This window comes from Phyllostomus hastatus, unplaced genomic scaffold (genome assembly GCF_019186645.2).
Source record: "Phyllostomus hastatus isolate PE091 unplaced genomic scaffold, TTU_PhHast_1.1 phas_contig_159, whole genome shotgun sequence".
NCBI lineage: Eukaryota > Metazoa > Chordata > Mammalia > Chiroptera > Phyllostomidae > Phyllostomus > Phyllostomus hastatus.
Genome location: NW_025333640.1, coordinates 8,395,446 through 8,416,760, shown reverse-complemented (window position 1 = coordinate 8,416,760; position 21,315 = coordinate 8,395,446). Strand labels below are relative to the sequence as shown.

Here is a 21,315-nt window from a genome sequence, read left to right as displayed (position 1 = left end):
CCCATTTACCATTGTTTTTTCGGACCCCAGTCACCGTGCACACACACGGTGCCCAGACTTGGGCCAGGAACTGTACGGACCCTGCACAGTTCGTGCACTGACTGGCACACCTAGAACCTGCAACGTGCAAGGCTTGGCCCATTTCACACATTTGATGCCAAAGGTGCATATCAGGCATAGGTCCCGCAGAACGCCAGTGTGGCCTGCGCGGGGGCTGGGAGTCCGAGGCGGGCTCGTTTGCACCACCACCTTCCTGGCGGTGTGAACTCAGGCATGCCCAGCCTCCCACTCCGTCCCTCAGTCTCCTCGTCTGCGAAGCATTCGGGAGGTGCTAGATCAGTTCTAAGCTCCCTTACAAAAGAACACGTCCTTAAAAGACCAGGGTTTAGAGGTGGAATAAAGTCCAATATTTGTCGATTGATGGAAAAACGCGGCTTCCGAGCCACACGGGTCTGCCTCGGGCTCTCCTAGGGTCGGCCCGGCTCCCCCGTGTACTCGGGCGTCTCCCCGCGCCCCGCGCGCCCGCCCCCGCGCCATGCCCAGCGCCGCCGCCCGCGCCCGCGGGTGTGATGGATGGCCGCGGAGCCGGCGGCCTGTCAGGCCTTATTGATGAGGTGCGCGCTGACGGCCGCCGCCTCACCCGAGGCGGCAGAAGGCGAGCGCGGGGAGGCCGGCGGGCGCAGACTCGGCGGCGCTCGGGGTCAGCCCCCGGCCGGCCCGCCCCCCCCGCCGGGCGCGCCCCCGCCGGGCTCCGCCGAGGGGGCGCGGAAGCGCGTCGGGGGCCTGGCGCCCGCGCGCGGGCCCCGCTTCCTCCCGCGGCCGCCTCGCTCCCCCCCCCGCCCCCCGCTCTCCCGCGGCCCAGCCCCCACCCCCGCCCGGGCCGAGGCCGCAGCCTCCTTGCGGCGCCGGCGCCTTCCCAGCCGGGTCCCCGTCTCTCTTACCCGGCGGCCCAGGGCCGAGCGGGCGCCCCCGCTGGCGAGGACCGCCGCGCCCTTGAGGCGGGACCTCGCGGCCCCTGGGCCAGCAGAGGAAGCCCTGTCCAGACGCGGGACGTTTGTGGCACCGGAGTCCCTCCCGCTCTCCGGGGCGGAGGAAACGGGACGCCGCGAAGGCCGGGCTTGGGTTCCTCAGCGTTCGCGTATGGCGGCCGATGAGCCAGGGGGCTAAATAAGAGTAAATCCGCCCACTCGTGGCGGTGGCAAGGCTCCGGGTGGCACCCCCTCGTCGTTCCGTGCGCATCTAGTTTCATAATTGAGCAGGTATTCTCCTCGGGTAGTGGAGACACTCGCTCGGCTGGAAAAGAGAGAACCCGCGTGGTTCATTCTCAACCTGTCCGCCGCCTGCTCCAGGCCCGCCTTCCCCCATCTTGTTCTCGCCTGGTGCGTGCGCCAGGCGCCCTTTCAGGAGGAGGAGGAGGAGGAGGAGGAAGGCCGCCGCTCGGATCTCAGCGCCTGGACGGAAGGAGGGCACCTGGCTTTGGCCCCTCGGCCTTCCTAGTGAAATCCCCCACGGCCGTCTCCTCTGTTAGTGACGCTGACGCCGCCACCGGGACCCTAGTACCCGCAAAGCGCTCTCGGCTCATGAGAATTTAGGTGCAAGTCAGCACGGTGACAACTTAGTTCACTCTTTTAAGGGGCTCAAGTTTTGTGTCCTCCCCCTCCACACTTTGAGTCGAGGGCTATTCCTGACAGGCAGAGGGCCCTAATTCTCCGTTAGCTACGACCCAGGAACGGAAATACAGGCCGTCCTTTCTCTGGGGCACAGCGGAGAGGGCGAAGGGAGGGATCCCAGGTTGGCGAGTCTGAGACACTCACTGCACGGGAGAGCCACGGTCTAGGCAACAGGTGACGCTGGTGGAAGCTTAGGAGGCTGGGTTCTAATGCTGCCGCTGCGGGCACAGACAAATCACATAACTCCTTAAGCTTTAGTTCCTTTCTGTAAGGTAAAGAGACTGGACCCCCTTCCTACATCAACATTTTGTGACTTTAAAGCTCCCCAAATGGATGTAACCAAAAGTCAGATGGTTCTACACCGAGGAGCTCGTTCCTGGTCCCACACCGTGGAAGCTAAGGAGTGCCAGGCCTCAGTCTGAGCCCAGCCAGAGCCTCAGTGAGGGACCCAAAACGCTAAGACCTGCCTAAATGTGTCTGGTAAAAGCTTGGGCTGCAGATAAAAATGTCAACCGATTTCCTAGGCAAACGTTTATTATTAACAGTTAACCCTGGGCACTTATGATTTGCCACGTATGTTGAGACCTGTGTTGCATGGATGGATTCTCTCATTTATCTACACAATTATTCTATGTTCCTCCATTTTACAGATGAAGAAACTGAGGCACAAAGCCATTAAGTAACTTGCCCAGCTTAATAGGTGGCGGAGCCAAAATTTACAGATAGTTTGATTCCAGAACCCAAGTGCTGCCACTATGAGTAAGGCATGGGCATTGTGAGGATTATACAGGGGGACAATAAGGACTTTCTTTTTACATATCTTCCTTTTTAAAAAATTCTTTTTATTTTATTGAAACTTCCATTCCCAGGATCAATCTCTTTCACTACTGTGGTTCCACAGCCTTTAACATATTGTGTTTCTGTGTGTTATCTACATGTCTGCCTGTCTACATACCCCTCTCCCCCAAATTTCAATCCTCTTAAGGGAACAAATCCTATGTTTGATATTTTTGTATTTTCCATATTTTCTAACATGTAATAGATGTTTTTAAAAGTTTGTTGAATTCAGAAAATTGGAGTTTCTAACTTGCCCTTACAGGGTGTAAGTCTGTCCCTTCTGACTGGGATGTGGTATCAGGGACGTGGCTGGAACACGTGGACCTGCGCTGTGTGCAAACAGGAGCTCACGTGGGGAAGATGCCACGTGTTGCCTCACCAGTGCCTTAGCCTGTGTGCCCTTTCTGGTGGGGTGACTATGACCCCAGGCACCTCCGGCCCTGTTAGCACACACAGGACAACCTCTCTCTGACACGGATGCTGGTGTGGAGCCCTGCAGTTGCAAGGGACTTCAGGGAGCCTAGATCCATCCACTCATTTAATAGATGAGGACCCAGAAAGGGCTACAGACTTATCCAGAGTCACACAGCTGTTTAACAGCAGGGCTAGGAGTAGGTGCCCTGGGACCCTGGCTGTACCCTGCTTTTCCGTGTCAACATGCTGCTGTAGAAGCTGATATCTCCTGTCTATAAATCTGCATCCCAAGGCCAAGCTTCCTTTGCCCTGATGCAATCACCAGGGGCAGAGGATTAGAGATAAGGCAGCACTGAGGTCTGGGGTAGTCTGGGAACCTGGTTACCGTTGCCCACCCCCGCCAACACTGGGCAGGGCAGGAAGATGGGAATGACCCTGGTTGGGCCTGGAGTGGGAGGGGGTGGAGGCATGAGGATACAGTAAAGGGGTTTCAAAGAGTCACAGACATTCAGAACTACAGTCATTCCACGCTCCTCTTAGACCATCCAAAAGGGGTACTCAGTAGATACTACATTTCTAGACTATCTTCCTTCCAACTATTCTGTGGACTCACAAATATTTCAGTCTTCAAAATAAAGAAGTTACAGCAGCAAAGTGTGTGTGTGGGGGGGTGCACAATGGGCAGGGTTCTGAACTTGGTCCTCGTTCTGACTCATTGTTTCATAGGGTGATCCTATGTCTCACTCTGTGCCTGCTGTCCTGTGTCCTGTGTGATTATTAGTACACACCTTCAGCCATAGTTTCACATAAATTAAACATTCATTTGTTGTCACTTGCACTCTCTGAGCCTTGGTTTCCTCATCTACAAACTAAAGGGTTTTGAGTAAATGTCTTTCAAGTTGTCTTTTCACTGGAAATTGCTTCATTTTTATGAATGTGGGGCTGCAGGAGGAACTTCTTCTGTCCCGGCAGCCGAGAGCAAAGTCATTTATGGATTTGTTGCTGTTCTGTTATTGACATTGAACTTTGGGCCTCAGGTTCACCTTTGGCAAACTGGGATTGATTAAAAATAATAATAATAAAATAAACCAGCTTTTCTGAATAGCACATAAGAATTCATTAGAGCTCACCTCCCAGACAAGCATATCATCTATTAATTTTATTGATTGTTGGCACATGTGCAAATATTATAACTGCTACTGGCACCCTAACAGTCCCCGTTCCATCTCCCCACCTGTTTGTGTTTAACGTCTAATGGAGGGAACAAGATTTTTAGATTCAGTTCTTAACTGGGGCCATCAATTCACGGTCTAGTTTTCTCCCCTTGCCTGTGACGTTTCCCAGCCCCATTCTCATGATAAAGAAATGCTGTTGGAGACAAGGCTGTGGCGAGGCCACCTCCTCAGTGTGCTCCTTGTTGTGGCTACCGCGGCGTCAGCAGCCTCCCCTCCCCCTCTTCCCAAGCGCGCCTCCCCTTTACCCCGCTGATTCTGCCGGTTCCAGCAATTCGTTAAGCTTAAAAATTTCTTAATAGCTAGAATGGTATTTAATAATTCTCCATATTCTCCCCAGTACCTTGCACACCGTAGGTGCTCAATACATAACTCAAAAGAATGAATTAATGATTGAGTAAATCCAGAGGCCACATATGGAATTCTGTATAAGAAATGTGCCTGTTTGTGAAATGCAAATAGTTGTCCTGAGTTTCTTTCCTTTTTTTTTTTAAATTTCCACATCTCAGACACAGCCACATTCTGAACGTATGACTTTGTAAACCACTTTATTTTCACTGTTTTGATCTCACATGTGTGGGGCTCTTAAACTGCTATTTGCTTCACTTTATAACTTGCACCTTGGAGAGGCTGGATGATAAATGAGAGATGAATAATTCCTTATTGCTACTTATCTGCTGAATCTATAAACTAGTGTCAGCATTTACTCAGTTGGGTTTAAAGCTGTGCCTGGTATACTTATTAACCTGCTTAAAATAAGCCATAAAAATGGGCTTGGTAGGCAGTTGTTTTAACTAATTTTTTAAAATGACACTGGTCATTTTCACTAACTCATGGGGTAACCTTTGGCAAATCACTTAACCTCCCCGAATCTTGCCTACAAAATAAAGGGGGAGGGGCTAGATCAGCTTTAAGCGGTTGCAGCTCTGCACTCCCTTAATTAAATCAGGATCCTGACAATATCTAATACAGCAATGACAAATTAGTTGGTGTGGATGAGCTCAAGTGTCCCTGGGGGGTGGGGGAGGCGACACATGGCAGTCAGAACAGAGCTCCGAATTTTCTTCTGTTACTAGTGGAGTGAATTTTTGGCAATACATCTCTGAGTCTCTGTTTCATCATCTGTAAAACGGACACAATACTCTAATAATACTCACACTGATTACCCTAGAGAGCAATCAGATGTGAAGATCAATACTGACATATATGGAAAAACACTTTGAGAAATGCTCTTCATTGCCCCCAATTTACAGGTGAGGACACTGATGGAGGCAGTCTTTGGTGAACCGCTCTGCAGCAGGGCCAAGGCTAAACTTGTTCAACTTCTCTCATTCTATCTTGATTACATTGGAAATTATTTGAAAACTATGGAAAGATCAAGCACTTAGGATTATTTCTTTCAGGTCTATGGGTGTTCAAGAAAAAGCTATGCCTGGTGAGACATTTCTGGCATGTCTGCCAGAACAGTGATAAGAAAATTATTTGAAAAAGAACTCATGGATGTGGACAACAGTGTGGTGGTTGCGGGTGAGGGGGGTATAAGGGGACTAAATGATAATGGAAAACATACAACAAAAATTTAAAAAAAGAAAATTAGTCAATATCTTACTGGCCCACACACTTAGGAACTTCTAGCTGATAGAAAAGAAAGCACTTTCAAAGCCTGTGTAAATATGCACCGTTCCCAGTTCCAATTCTCCTCATTTCTCATATCCCTTGTGTTGGGATGCCTCTTGGCCATGTCAAGGGTACTTATGGTCTGCATGGTTTATAATAAACGGTAAACAGTTTTAGCTGAGGATTTTTGTTGTAGAGAATTCAGCCAGCAAAAGTGTCTGGAATGTGCTCCTCTGAGAAGCATTCTTCAGGACAGCCCTCACCCCGTGCCTCATAGTGCAGGGGCTGGCAGTTGTGGCTTGAAGCCCAATATGATGCCTGACTGAGCCCCGTTTGCAGAGATGAACTGACTGACTCGTACAGAAAACTAAAAATTTTCAGCTCTACCTAAATTCTATTCATATTCCTTTACCACCAACTGACCAACCAAGCAACCAACCAACCAAACAAAGGTTGACCTTGGCCTTAAAGTATAGAGCTTAGAGGAAGAAGATAGGAATAGTATTTTAAGTCCATATCTCTTGCTGTACTCAGACTATAAGTTTTTACTTGCTAAATATTTATTTGTTAATTAACAACAATGAAACTGACCTCGATGTTACTTTTATCTTCTTTTGGCCATTTTAATAGCTGACGTTAAATTAAAAATCTTGCCCTGACCAGCATGGCTCAGTTGATTGGGTGTTATCCGGAAAAGCAAAAGGTCGCAGGTTGGATTCCTGGTTAGGGCACATGCCTGGGTTGTGGGTTTGGTCCCTGGTCGGGGCTCACAGGAGAGGCAATCGATTGATGTTTCTTTGATGTTTCTCTCTCTCATGGATATTTCTCTCCCCCCCTCCTCTCGCTCTGAAACTAAATAAATAAAATCTTAAAAAAAATAACCCTCAGTGCAAGATCTTTTGAAGTTGCCCTACGTTTATGGTGGGGTTTTACTTCCATTTCTTTTTGTTACCATTCTCCCCAACCTCATCCCACACTCTGCTTATAAAGTGGGAGGAAGGCTTTCTTCATCTTTATAACTGCTACTTATTTCTCAATAAATTAAAACTACTTCCATTTCAAAAATGGCATCTGACATTTATTAATATTTGTAATTCATCTGGTCTTCAGTTGAGTTTTTGGTAATTAACTTTCTTGCTTTTACCAAGGTCTTCCCTTCTGAACATCCTCTCCAGCATTCTGGCCACCCCTAAAGGTTTGTCTTCCGCCCCCTGCCCAAGTTCACTCCTCTTCTGGGGTCTCAATAATCAGCTTTGAGTTGCAGCTGGACCAGCACCTGGACTTACATTCTACCACATCCTTCTGCCAGAAAAGGGAGTTTTGAGAAGAGGAAAAAGTTACAACAACTTAGACCATTGTTTTCAATTTCAGAAACACTCAAGGTTGCAAGTGAAATTCTGAGACAATCTGGATGGTTGTGAAAACATTTTCTACAAGGGGAGGGAGAACCTCGGTAGAAAAATCACTCCCACCACTTATCCATGTCTCTAGCTGAGAATCAACAGTCCAGAACTATTCTTGGAGTTTGAGTCCATTGAGTTTTGGGAATTCTGAAGCTGCATCCTCTAAAATGGATGTGTTTGTCAAGCACAACAGCCATGAAATCTTAGGAAACTAGACATGTCTTGAATCTAATCATTCCCCTTCACCCCTGCAAAATATTTTTTCTATTTCTAAATGAACAAGAACTCATTGTAGTTCATTTGGAAAACACAGAACAGTATAATATAAAAAAATCTATACTTAAACATGGAGAACACTAATGTCCCCCACCTCTCTCTCCCTCTCACAAGTCTCATGCCATATATAGAGTGTTTTGCAATCTACTTTTAATTTTAAAAAGTATCAGACATTTTGAGTTTATTAAATATTTTAAGGAAACAGTTCAATGGCTACATTATGGATTTTGCCTGGTTTATGTAAGCTCTTATTGGTCAGCATATGTTATTTTCCTTTCTCACTACAATAAATAAATGTTTGATGTGTCCTTTAATGTGTGATATGGACAAATTCACATCAATTTTGGCTAGTATAGCATTGTGTAAACCTCTAATTGTTTCCTTGGGGTGAGCATCTATTACAGGAAAAAGTGGGTCAAAAAATATGAACACTTGTGGGGTTTGGGGTCCATACTGCCAAACCACTTTCCAGAAAGGTTGCATCCAAATTTTCCACTACCACCAACACTCAATTTTGAGTAAGACAATTAAAAAATATATTTATAAATTTTTCAGGTAGATTTCCATCTCTTATTAGACAAATCTAATTTCTAAATCATTTTGAAGCCACATGTTAAGAAACAAAACAAACAAAGCCAGATAAAAAGAGGCACATCGATGCTGAGCTGAAGGAATTACATGGTGGAGATTGTTTCAGAAGACTCTGTCCTCTAGGTTTGTGAGAATTCCAAGATATGTGAAACTGAAGCATGGAAATGTTAAATAATTTGCCAGTGTCATAGGGGTCATTGGAACATTAGAATCTAAAGTTTTACACTGACCCAGGGACAATGTGCACTAAGTATCTCATCAATTCTGAAGTTTCCAGAATGTTCTTTGTGATGAGTTTATTGTCCAGAAGTTGGCTTTTTTTTTTAAACTAGCAAATGAGAATAATCTCAGATTACTTTGGAGGGGAAATTTTATCTTTGAAAAAATGGCATCCTCAGCCATTGAGAAGCACATTCATACATCTTATATGTAGAACATGACAGAAGTAGAAATAAAATAACCTGCTGGAGGTCACCCAGCTTATAGGTGGGACCAGATACCAGGCTCAGGTCGTTTTGGATTCTGGCCACTGACTATAGTGTTGTCTCTACCTGGCAGCAAATATCCCCTATGGGCAGGGGGAAAAGGTTAGCCTGACTAAGGCCTGTAGCACCTTAACATTTCATGGGGGTTAGTGTCCAGCACCTGGGGATGGAGATCTGAATGAGTGGTGCCAGGGACAGGTTAGTGCAGCACCTGGGGGTGATCGCAAACATGGGAAGCGTAGTCTCCTAAGTTTAGGCATGGGCAGGGGGAATGAAAGCCCTTCCATTTAGCCAGCCGTTTTCAACTGGGAAGCCCATGGGCGAATAGAGAGGGTAGAAGCTTGGGCCTCTCATTGCTGGCCTTCTGGGAGGGGATTCCTGCATTGAATGGAAGGCTGGACCAGATAACCTCTGGGGCCCTTCCAACTCTCAACGGCTCTGATTTGTATGTCTTGCGAGAAGGACGTGTGCAGTCATGGGACCGGAGTAGTTGATTTAGGGTCCCACCCCAGTCGCCAGCCTAGTCCTCATCTTGGGCAAATAATTTAACCTGTCAGTACAAGGCACAATGCCTGGCGCAGAGTAAAGCTTGGTAAATGTTTGCTGAATGAATGAATGAATGGGTGGGTGGATTCAAGGCTGCCATGTCCCCAGGAATACTGGCCAAATTGGAATCTAACAGAGCCTTTTGGTTAGTTGTGGAGTTTGAATGGGACGATATAAAGTATACTGAATGTAAAAGAGAATGTGATGTCCCCCAAACCCAAAGAGATTCTAATTCACCCTTACACTGACAATGGGTAGAATTATAATTTACCAGCATCGGTAAGCATTCTACCTAGTAGTGAGTTTTGAGTCCACGAAACTGTTTCATTACTCGCCGCCCCGCAAAGGGGCAGATCTACACCACCCAGGGCCGGGTGGGGCGCTCCAGCCCCCGTCCCTCCCTCCTCCCTCTCCCCGGACAAATACCGAGGTCTAATGGATTGTTCATGCTGCTGTCCAGATTAGATAGCGAGCCCCTCCGTTATCGCGGCTGGAGCAAACCCGAACGGCCACCACGCTGAGAGCTTTCTAAGGCTGTCCCGTGCGAAGCCTGGGGAGTTTGGAGGGCAAGAGAAAGCAGAGAGCTGCCGGCGAAGCCTGGGACCCCGAGGCTGTTTCCGCCTAGCCGTGCTCCGCAGAACTTGCCCCTAACCCTGAATCCTCCCCCCACTCCCACAGCACTGAACCAAGCAGCTGTCAGAAGAGATCGCTAGCTATTATCTGCTGACTTCTAGGGAGTAGTTCTATGACAGGAACTCGTGGATTCCGCTTGTCAACTTTCCAAATGCTAGGAACAATTCGAGACCCCTTGCCCCCTCCCCCACCACTAGAGAGATGCTTCTGCACACACAGGGGCTACGACGTCCGACCGGCGGGGCAGTACTTCCCTAATTGTTGTTGTTCTGCAGTCGCAGCAGAGGAAGCAAAGCTGACTCCCTGACCTCCCACTGGATCCCCCACGGTCAAGTTTTTGCCTGGTAATGATCGTGTTTCTCAAAGGAAAGTTTCTTCAAAGTTTTATTTACATTTCTTAAAGAAATAAAAACCTTAACAAGTTTTTTTCCCCCCTTATGAGCTATTACTTGTCTCCAGTCATTTTTTTTTTTTTTGAAAGCGAAAGGGATCTACTGTCTCTCAGCACCATTATGGAAAATAAAACGTTCACATATGCTTTAACTCTAACAACAAATCCTATGTAAAATAAATAATAAATGCCCCCAATCATTATTTATCCACAGGGAAAGACTAATTGTTCTATTATTACCGTGAATGATGGAACTACTGTGATAAAACAGAAAGCAAATAAAATCTTAGCGAGTGAACAAGAAAAAGGTATCTATTTATAACACACCAATTTCCTCTGGAGTTAGTGGAAAGCCGCAACAAATGGTGAAGCCGGGCAGATCATCTGGCTCAGTATTAAATGTTTCCACAACATTAAAAACAACCCGCATCGTGTGTTTGAGTGCATCACCCTTGTTAGACACCCACCTAGCCGTTGGAGAATGATTTTTTTTTAGTGCACCATTGATTTAGAGGTGGAAATTTAAGAAATCCCTTCAATTCCGAACCAGCTACTGTGTAGTTTACTATTCGGGAATTAAAAATAACTTGAAAAAAGGAAGGCTTCTGGTTCATCCAACAAAATATCTTTATCGAGTAGTGTCTGCGTGCAAGCGGTACGCCCGAATCAATACAAACGAATTTATTATATGGCGTAAGGGCCTTGGGTTGGGATGAGAAAAATGTAAAAGCGAAGCGAGCTGCTGGGAGCATCCCGCAGTCACCAGAACCAGCCGCGTTCGCAGCCGGCCCAGAACCGGGCTGAAACAGAAAGGCACGCAGGGAGAGCAGAAGCGCAAATGGTATAGAGAACAAAGGGAGGGGTTCTGATTAAGAAAGAAACGGAAACTCGGGAAATGAATTAGAAGAACGAGACAGGGGGCGGGGAGAGAGAGAAAGGAAACGAGAAAACAAGAAAATTTAGGACAGTACTAAAGGAATAAAGAAAACCCCTCAGAACGGCAGGTAGGGCGGATGAGGGAGAAACCACACGCCTCGGGATCTAAAGAGAAAGCAGCAGCCTCCTAGCCCCGCCGAACGCCGGCCCCCCGCGAACACCGCCCGGGGCTCCCGGACAACGGCCCCCTGGGGCGGCCATCTGCGCGGGGACGGCAGCTACTGCTCCCGCCTTTAGCGGCGACTGGTATTGGAGGGTCTGACAGGGGTTTTTCTAAAGTCAGGAGGAGGCGCGCTGGGGAATCGTCGAGTTTGGGGCGCACGCTGAGAGGTCGTTAAAGACAATGCCCTTCCACACAGCCTCGGCGTGCCTAGGCCTAGAATCTGATTGCTCCTCCACAAGCCCCGCGTCCAGAAGATGTGCGAAACCTCTAGCTCCAGACACCGCTCCAGCCGACCACAGTGCCTAAAGCATTAAGGCTCTTCAAACCCGACGGAGGGAGACTCCCTGAACCAGGCGTCTGTGGCCACCAAGCCGGCGAGCCTGGGGTTCCGGCCATCCAAGCCCCTCCGAAGCCCTCCAAACCCGGCCCAAGAAAGGACTGATCCCGTGTCCTTCTGGCTTGGGTCTGGAGTTTGCCGGGACGTTCGTCACTGGGTGGGTGGGTGGGTGAGGGGTGTCTCTCCGCACGTGAACCCTGAGATGCAGAACAGCTTAACTGGGTGCATGTGTGGTGTGTAAGGATAACCGTTTTGATGACAGCAAGCAAGGGCCAGCAGGTCCAGGGTCAGGCTTGCACCCTGCTCGGAGAGGGGCGCGAGAGCCACGGGCGGACCTCTGCCCACCTTCTCTGAGTCCCCCACTCCTCCGACTTAGTGCTCTCAGCATCTCCTGGACTTTGAGTTCCCCAAATGCGTGTCCCTTGCAGAGGGTGACCCGGGCCACGTTCTGAGCAACGCCAGGCTCAGGTGCGTGGTCACAAGACTGACTGCGGCTCCGACCCTACTGTCTGCGCCCTGGGCTTTCTCTCCCACCAGTCCTACGCTCCGGACGCTGGGTCTCGCCGGGGTCCAGAGGCCAGAGACACGACCCTGGAGACTGCAGGAGCGACACCCGTTCGAGGTGACCTGGCTCGCATGGCTTCAAATGGTTGAAATGCATTCCAACCAACCCAGCCTCAGCCTCGCCAGAAATCGAAATGATGAGAGGGAGCTCCGCAAGTTCCTGGGCCGAGAGCGAAAAAGCGGCAATGAGTTCGTGGGGTCCGGCTGTTTATTTGCTAAGATCCGGCGCGTGGTCGCGCACGCAGGCGGGGATCCCACCAGGGCCCAGCGTGTTGAAGGAGCCCTGGCCGCCGCCACCACCAGACCCTCCGCCGGGCAGCGGGCTTTGCACGGAGGGCTCGGACGGAGGGACAGGAGAGTCGGGACGTTAGGGGCCCGAAGCACCCTAAGGGACAGCAGCGGCCGTTCAGGCTCCCAGCGCCCTGTGCTGCGCTCGGGCTGCGCACCTTTCACTGGGGCTCTTTCTTGGGAGGGTCCCCTCTGAAGACCGATCGTTTAGCAGCCGGTTCGAGGCCCTTTGAGGGAGACCCCCGCGAAGTCCCTTCGCTCAGCCTTTCTTTCTGTCCGTCGCGCGAGCGAGCGAAACAGTGCCTCTGTAGCAAATGAATTCGTAAGCGCTTAAACGCCAAACAGGATCACAATGGGTTATTAATGGTGAAAATTGTTATCCCCGTCCTAATTGTTCATATTTTGGAACAATTCCCTGCCTTTTTAAGGTGTCCCCGAAGTTTTATTGAGTGTTCTTATTTGGCAGTCTCCGTCCCTATCCCCTGTTCCTTAAAAAAGAAAACGTGCTTTTCATTCTTTTCGCTAAACTTCCGCAGGGTTAGGACTGTTCACCCGGGAACCGGCCCATTGGAGCTTCCCGGGACACTTGTCAGTTCGCCGTCAGCACCGCCGGGCCGCCTGGCGACCAGCACACCCGGCCCGGCCCCGCCACCGCGGCAAAGCGCCGGGGCTCTGCGGCCCAGCGCGCAGCAGCCCTGGACACTTTTCTCCTCGCCGACAGCCCGCCCCTGTCCTTTCCGACCCTCGGCCCGAGCCAGACGCCGCCAGGTTTATTGACCTTAGATCGGCTTCGGGGCTTTATCGGACCCGCGGGGGCGTCCCGCGGCGCTAGGCCCTCTCCCTCCTTCGGCGCGCGGCGGGAGACCCTTTTAAGCTTTTCTGGAAACCTCTCCTTCCCGCCCCATCCCCGACTCCTCCTAGAGAACCTTCAGAAGTCTCCTGAATTCGTCTGATCGCGGCGTCAACGGAGGCAGAGGCTTCAGGGCCACGGGCATTTTCCTGTGTTGCCCCTTTATCGAGATAATACAGGTGAAAGTGCCCCCCTCCCCCCAATTATCCGGGTAATTGTCTCGAATCTCCACCTGGTGCCGTGTTTAGACAGTTGGAGATTGATCGCTTGAATGTCTTCAGTGTCCGTGCCGCCCCCGCTCTAAACCCCCTCCGCTCTACTGTCCCCAGCCCTAAAACATCTCCGGACTTACACTTGCAAACTGTAACTTCCAGTCCTATAGATTACTTGGCAAATATAACAAAGCATTAGAAAATCATTTGCGATGGCTGTTTTATTGGGCTGGAGCACTAGAATAGGGATAAAGAGCAACTTATTAACATTTCCTCAATACCAACCGCGCGAAACTGTCCTTAAGATCGATCCCCCCAATTCAATTCGAGAATAAAAATCACTGTCAGAGATAAATTTTTTAGAAGAAAGAGGAAACATATGAGGCTAAAAAGGAACCCTAATGAGTTCAGTAAAAGTTAATAAAGTGAGCTTTTAAATACCCTTTTACTCAAGACCGATTTATCCAAGTAAGACTAGCAGAAACGAAACACTACTGCTACTAATAAAACCGAACCAATTTTGTGGTGATAAATCATGGGCTTCTAGCCCCCTCCCTCAGAGGGGTTTCCCTCGCAACTCAGAGTGGCGCTTCCCCGACTTTCCCAGGGAAAAACCTTTCCATTTCCCTTACTTTTGGAGAACTTGCAGTGGAGTGAGAGTATCAGCACTGCCCGGGGAGGTGGGGGAGGGGGAGGGGAAGGGGAAGGGGGAAAGAAACCAGAGTTGGGCAGGGGGAAGATAAGTGGAGCAGACGAGTGCAAGTTTTGAGACAGCTTTTGAATTCGCTGGCTGGAGGCTGGCAGTACTTTGGGGGCGGGGGGAGACCAGAGGGTATACTTTTCCATTCCTTGCTTTATTCATAGCGAGTATTTGTAGTAAGTGCACAGGCACTGGGAGACTTTGCATTAGATCCTCCACAATTCCGGAGGAGCACTTGCTTAGTCCTCTGAGACTACAGAGTTAAAAGACGCCATTGTCTGTGTTCAACCTTTGGGCCAGGGAGGAAGCTCAGACAGCCGGGTTAGTTTCAAACTCTCCCCGGCCTTAGTTAAGCGAGATTTCGCTCTGAACTCAGGGTATCTCCTCATTCTCTACCCCAAAGCTTCCCCTCTGTCTTCTCTTTTGTTTCTTTCTTTCTTTCTTTCTTTTTTTTCTGGAATCAGCTCTTTTCTCAACTACAGAAAAAATAAAAATAAAATTAAAAAATTCAAAGCTCATTTGCTCAACCTCTGAATTTATAGGCAGCAGTGGTATTTTTGATTTGTATACAAAAGCAGATGCGACCAAGCTCTCCAAAGCACGAGGTGGGCTGGGGAAGAAGATCACAATCGCTGCTGCACACCTGCAGGACCCACCTCCACCACTCCCTCCTGTCACATGTGTCACTCCAGCATACATGCAAAAACCAAGCCCCACACCAAGCCTGGCTGAACCTTGGCCTGTTAATAGGCAAAGAAAAGTATCAGATCCTGAAGGCCTTGAGGCCTACTCGCTACCTCCCCACTGAAGTCAACAGGAAACGCCAGCGAGACTTTCTGCCCTGAAAGCACACTAGGCAGGGCTGGCATGGGTCAGGAATGGTTTTCTTAAGCTTTCCCGGGGGTTCCCAAGGTCCAGCAGCAGAAGCCGGGACCCTAGGGGAACCTATGCGATCTGGGTGTGTTGGTGGGAGAAAGGGAACGATGGGTCCCGGACATCCGGTCAGATCCATTTGATTTTTTTTGTGTGGTGTATATTTACGTATTTATTTCTTGAGAAACAGACCCTCCTCACTGATTTCTGATTGTTGGAGCAAAACGCTGAACTAGGAAACAGAGAAACAAAAATGCCACCCCAATTGTAAGAAAAAGAAACAGAGAAAATGAACCGGCAGGAGAAACTAGGAAAGGAAGCCTTGCCTCTGTGGCTTGGCCTGTAAAGAATCTCATCCCTTCTTCCTGTCCCCAAGGGTCTCTTGCATGTCCCCAGTCACGCACTGGCTGGTCCCTTCCCTCCTGCCTTTCCCCTCCTCCCTCTCTTTGCAGTCTGATACTCAGCACGCTCCCAGACCTTCTATTCCTCCTGGCCCTCTGGCCTTTCCCCAGGCTCCCATGGTGCACCTCCTCCTCTGCCCTGATGGAGAGGTCACCCGGGGGTCTGGAGGGGACTCACCTAAGGTGGGAGCAGTGTCCCTGTGGCTCCTCTCAGCTTGGTGCAAGGCAGAATCTCAGGGACAGTCTAGGTCCCTTGGTCTGGTATTCCAGGCTGTTGTCAGCCGGCTGGGAGGGAGGCGGTGTGAGCCGCGTCTCCCAGCTCCCTTGGAGCTCCCAGCTTTCCCCTCAGAATTAGATAACAGGAAAAATAGATAAGAGAAGTGGTTCATTAATTCAGCAAGCCTTTTTTTTTTTTTTTTTTTTGGTACATGTATGTACAAGGGGAAGGAAACCTGCTGGGGAATGAGGAACTGCCTGGATATGTTTTTTAAAAAGTCAATGTTCACAGAGTTCAGGGATGCTTCTGAAAGGTCACTCAGCCGGACCCAAGACTGATAGGAAACAAACCTAAGGAATCAGCGTTCGTGGGGAGAAATGCTGACTTCAGAGCTTGAGGCTTCTCCACCCCAAGTGTTTCTCAGACACGGGTCCTGCCTTTCTGGTGAGTGGGGAGGATTGCTCTGTGGTATTTGCTTAGGTCAAGCAGTCATCCTCTGAAAGTAGAGATCATAATAACAGCAGTCCTACCCTTCCTGGTGTGGCAATAAAAAAAAATAACAGACTTTCAAAGCATTCGTTTGTGGCATTTCCTGGGCTCCTCACAACAGGAACAGGTAGGCAGATTATATAATAATAAGAGATAACTGAGGCTCTTGAGCTCAGAGAAGTTAGGACCGTACCCATGGAGGGGACAGCAAAGGAGAGCTCTCATATTGGATTCCAGATCAATTGACTCCTAATCTAGTAATAAAGGAACCAATGGGTTCTTGGAAATGGAAGAGACCTCAGAATTCCAATCTCCTGCCCAAAGCAGGAATCTCATGTGAAGTGATGATCTGCACTTTACTTGAATACTCCTGGCGATGGGGAGCTCATTGTTATACATTTCATGAATGTTCAACTCTTCTGGTTACCACAGATCCCTTCCCCCCAAAGAAGCTGCAAGTTGGGGGCTGTGCCAGGTACCCAGAAAGAAACAGAGCAGCAGCTGGGGTGTGATTCGAGGAGACAGACAAACCAGATTTCTTTTGGCAGGCCTGCTGCAGAACTCTCCTCTCAGCCTGGCACACCATTTAGGGTACATCTTGCCCATGGAGTCGGTGGTTCCTAAAGGCAGTTCTTAATCATCAGAAGAATAAACACAGTGCCTGTATATTTTAACGTATCTCCCACTTTCCAGTCTCCTGGAATCTTTACAACAATCTCTGTAAGGTAAGGAGAGAACGTGCAAGCTATCTCTGCTTCCAAATGTAGGCCAGAAACCCGAAACAGAAAAGGTAAGTGGATTGCCAGAAATCAAAGAACAAATATATAGAAGGAACTAGAGAAATGAAGGCCTGGGAAAAAAGGAGTATTTTTCCCTTCCAAGAATTTTTAGTTATGAATATTTTCATAAGTGATGAATAAGGTGTCTATTATTGTTATCTGGCTTTACACTCTTTCCCTGCCAAGGAACTTGTAGAAAGTATGCTGCAGGAAGGTCTTAGTGTAAAACTCCCTGTAGCGTCAGATCATTAAAATTCCTCAAGAGTGAGCTGAACTGTGTAAGACACAAATGCAGAAGTATGGGCCATGCCTTCTTTCTTCGGGGGGGTCTGTTATTTTCACCAGAGGATAGCCTTAACCCCATGTCTTTTTTCATTATGGAGCTTTAAAAGTGTATGATGCTAAAATACATATAACATAAAATTTACCATTTTAACCATGTTTTAACATATTTTATTTATTTATTTTTTAGAGAATGGAAGGGAGGGAGAAAGAGAGGGAGAGAAACATCAATGTGTGGTTGCCTCTCATTCACCCCCCAACTGGGGACCTGGCCTGCAACCCAGGCTTGTACCCTGACTGGGAATCAAACCAGTGACTTTCTAGTTCACAGCCCCTACTCAATCCACTGAGCTACACAAGCCAGGGCTCATTTTAACCATTTTTAAATGTACAGTTCAGTGGCACTAAGCACAGTCACCTTGTTCTGCAGGCATCACCACCATCCATCTCCAGAACTTTCTCATCTTCCTGAAGCTAACTCTGTCTCTATCATACACGAACTCCCCATTCCGTCCTCCCCTCAGCCCCTGGCAACCACCCTTCTGCTCTCAGTCTCTGTGAATTTGACCACTGTAAGTAGAATTCCAGACTATTTGTCCTTTTATGACTGGTTTATTTCACTTAGCAGAATGTCTTCAGGGCTCAACCATGTTGTAGCAGGTGTCAGAATGTCTTCCTCTGTAAGGCTGAGCAATATCTCATTGTATGGATGTACCACTTTTGTCTACCCATTCATCCATGGGTGGCCACTTTGGCAATTGGGAATAAAGCTGTTATGAACATGGGTGTGCAAACTTCTGTTCTATTTCCTGCTTTCAATTCTCTGGGGTGTGTACCCCAAAGTAGAATTGCTGCATCATACAGATAGATCTATGTTTAATTTTCTGAAGACCCACCATACTCTTTCCACTCTTTATGGAGTTCTGATTTAAATTTTCAAGAGCAGGTATCTCTGTCCTCCTAAGTGGCAAAAAACTGGGAGCAGCAATATCCATTGATCCCAATTGGGGTTCTCTCCGAGGGCAGATTGCCCTGGCCATGCAGAAGTTTTGTAAAAGAGAAATGCTTTTGCAGTAGAGAAGGTGCGACATGAGGTTCTCTTGAGAATTACACTGGATCAGAAACACTCACTTCTTTACTAAAATATTAAAGGGGGTCGCTTCTGGCATCAAGGTGCAGTGAAACAAAAGCACATGTACTGTGTTTGAACCTTAGCTCTGACAGCTTTCCACCTCAGCCTTCCCCAGGCGACCGCGAGAACAGGGGGTCCCAGCATCACTGTCTGGGACGCCAATGTCCAGGAAAGAGACAAGTCCCAGAGAGGACATCGTGTTCATGTACTAGAAAAGTAAAAATAATCATGGGGATGTTAATGGAACTTTGCATATTTTCATTTCTCTCTACATTTCTGACTTGTGTGTGTGTGTGTGTGTGTGTGTGAGGTAGAGGGAAACTCATTTTTGCTCCTGTGCTTTCAAACTTTCCATAGGTGTTATGTATTCTGGGGACCCTGAAACTTCAGTCCTGAGGGTCTGTTAATGCTACAAGGCCAGAGCTAGCCCTTCTTGGGCAGTATGGGAGCCCTAGTCCCTCCCTGCCAGAGGGGGGAGAGGGGCAGTGAGATGTGCCCAGGAGACCCAGGGCACTGTGGGCACAGAGTTATTGAGGCTGCTGGCCAGCTTCACCTTCGTGTGCTTGTCCGGGCCGATTATTATACACGCTCCTGTGCTTATCCTATTCAGTCAAAGGGTAAACCCCAGAGGCGAGGGCGAGGATGAAGATGATGAAACTAACTACCGATACAACCAGCTGGAACTTGAAACATCAGTGAAAACCCACACCAGGGCCAAAGAGAGGCTTTCTGAGGAACAGCTGTTTTCGGTCTGCTCATCCTGTTCTTGAAAAACACTCATATGCACATGCCACACACAATTTTCCTCTTGTCCCTCCCCCCTCACTAGATAGCTCTTAAAGATTCTGAATTTTCTTCTGAAGACTTGCTCCTTTTCTGGGCTGTATGACATTGAACATGTGATTAAGAGACAGCCTCAGGAGCCCTGGCCAATGTGACTCAGCTGGTTGAGTGTCAGCTGGTAAACCAAAAGGTTGCATGTTCAATTCCTGGAATGAGCAAGAGGCAACAGATCAATGTTTCTCTCCCTTTCTTTCCCTCCCTTCCCTATTCTTTAAAAAATAAATAAATAAAATAAAAAAGAAAAGGAATAACTTTTTTTAAAAAACGAGACAGTTTCAAGAAAGTGCATTTCTTCCCCTTGTGTGAAGAAATTAACATCTTTAATCCTTAATGTTCAAATCTGTAAACAGGGCATAACAATAATAATTCTTACCTCATAGGGTTTCTGTGAAGATTAAATGAGATGACATTATGAGAACCAGGTAGTGTGATGCCTGGTTGTATGTAATTAGCTGTGCATGTGGGCATGAAAAGAGGCTTGCATTCAGCCCAGTGACCCCAAATCGGGTAAATTGAATCTCTGTTCTTCTTAAGGAGGAAGGCACACTGATTGTTCTTGTCCCCGGACCGTCATCCCTGCTATATTAAAATATGAGAAGATTCTCATGACGGCCCAAATGCTTTCTTTATAGGCTTTACTTGTAGAAAAGCGCTTTGGCTGCCGATTCATCACTGACACACGCACAGGAAGATGCCAAGACAGTACAGAGATCATCCATGTCCTTGTTCCCCAGTTTTCATCAACCACTACATCTTACGTAATTAGAATACAGTATCGAAACCAGGAAATTAACATGGTGCAGTGTCGTGTTATCACGTGTCAATTCATGTAACCACCGCTGCAATCAAGCCACAGAACTACTCCATCGCCACAAAGACCCCCTCGTGCTATTCCTTTATAGCCACACCCCACCATCCCTCACCCCTGGCAGCCACCCACTCTCTCCATGCCTGTGATTTAGTTACTTTGAAAATGTTACATAAATGATATGATGCAGTGTGTGACCTTGAGAGAATGAATTTTTAAAATCAGCATGATGTCCTTGAGATCCATCCAAGTTGTTGGAATGTATCATTAGTTCATTTCTTCTGCTTGTTGAGTAGAATCCCAGGGTATGAATGCGCTATTTATTTAACCATTAACTCACTGAGGGACACTTTGGTTGATTCCAGTTTTGGGCCATTATAAATGAAGCTGCTTAAAGTAATTGTGCCAAGATTTTTGTGTGCACATAAGTTTCCATTTTCCTGGAGCAAATGCCCAGGAATGTGACTGCTGAGTCATATGATAAGTGGTCATTTAGTTTTTCAAGAAACTGCCAAACTATCTTCCGGAGTGGTGGCCCCATCTTACATTCCACCAGCAATGCATGAGAGAGCCAGTTTTTCTGCATCCTTGAGAGCATTTGCTATTGTCACTATTTTTTACTTTAGATATTCTGATAGGTGTGTAGTTATATTTACTGTGGTTTCAATTTTTACTTTCCTGATGACTAATAACATTGAAAAGATTTTTATATGCTTATTTTACCCTTTGTATGTCCTCTTCAATGAAATGTGCCTTCATGTCTTCTGCCCATTTGTAACTGGTGGTTTGTTTATTTCACTGTTGAGCTTTGAGAGTTCTTTATATATTCTTCCTGTCTCTAACATGCCTTTTAATCCTCTTAAGAGAGTCTTTTGTAGAGAAAATTTTCTTGATATATTAGGAAGTCCAATTTACTGTTTTTTTTTCTCTTATGGATCATACTTTGGGTGTCATGTCTTAGGAAACCTCCACCAAGCTCTACGTTCTGAAGATTTTTTCTTATGTTTTCTTCTGGAAGTTTTATACCTATTCATTTTATGTTGAAATCTATTATCCATTTTAAAAAAGAGTTCATTTATTTATTTCTAGAGAGAGGGGAAGGGAGGGAGGAAGAAAGGGAGATCAGTTGCCTCTCTCATGTGCTAGGAATTGAAGCGTCAGCCTTTTACTTTGTGGGATGAGAGCCAACCAGCTGAGCCACACCAGCCAGGCCATCACCTGTTTTGAGGTAGCTTTGTACACGGTGTGAGTTTAGTTTGAAGCTGATTTACTGGTTTTTCTGTAGATGTCCAGTTGCTCCAGCACCATTGGTTGAAGTTTTTGTGCCTTTGTCAAAAATCACCTGG

The 21,315-nt window shown here is 47.7% G+C and overlaps 1 protein-coding gene across 2 annotated transcripts in view; it reads right to left on the bottom strand.

The window, feature by feature from the left end:
- The window catches only part of GATA4 (GATA binding protein 4), a 76,835-nt gene extending 61,105 nt beyond the window's left edge, over positions 1–15,730 (bottom strand). Inside the window, exon 1 of one of the 2 annotated variants that reach the window (XM_045831130.1) lies at positions 15,598–15,730. The gene's annotated coding sequence lies outside the window, so the exon portion shown is untranslated. Of the gene's footprint in view, positions 1–941; positions 1,353–15,597 lie in introns of those variants that run through there. The other variant, XM_045831129.1, reaches the window with a different exon arrangement.
- Positions 15,731–21,315: the final 5,585 nt, after the last annotated feature.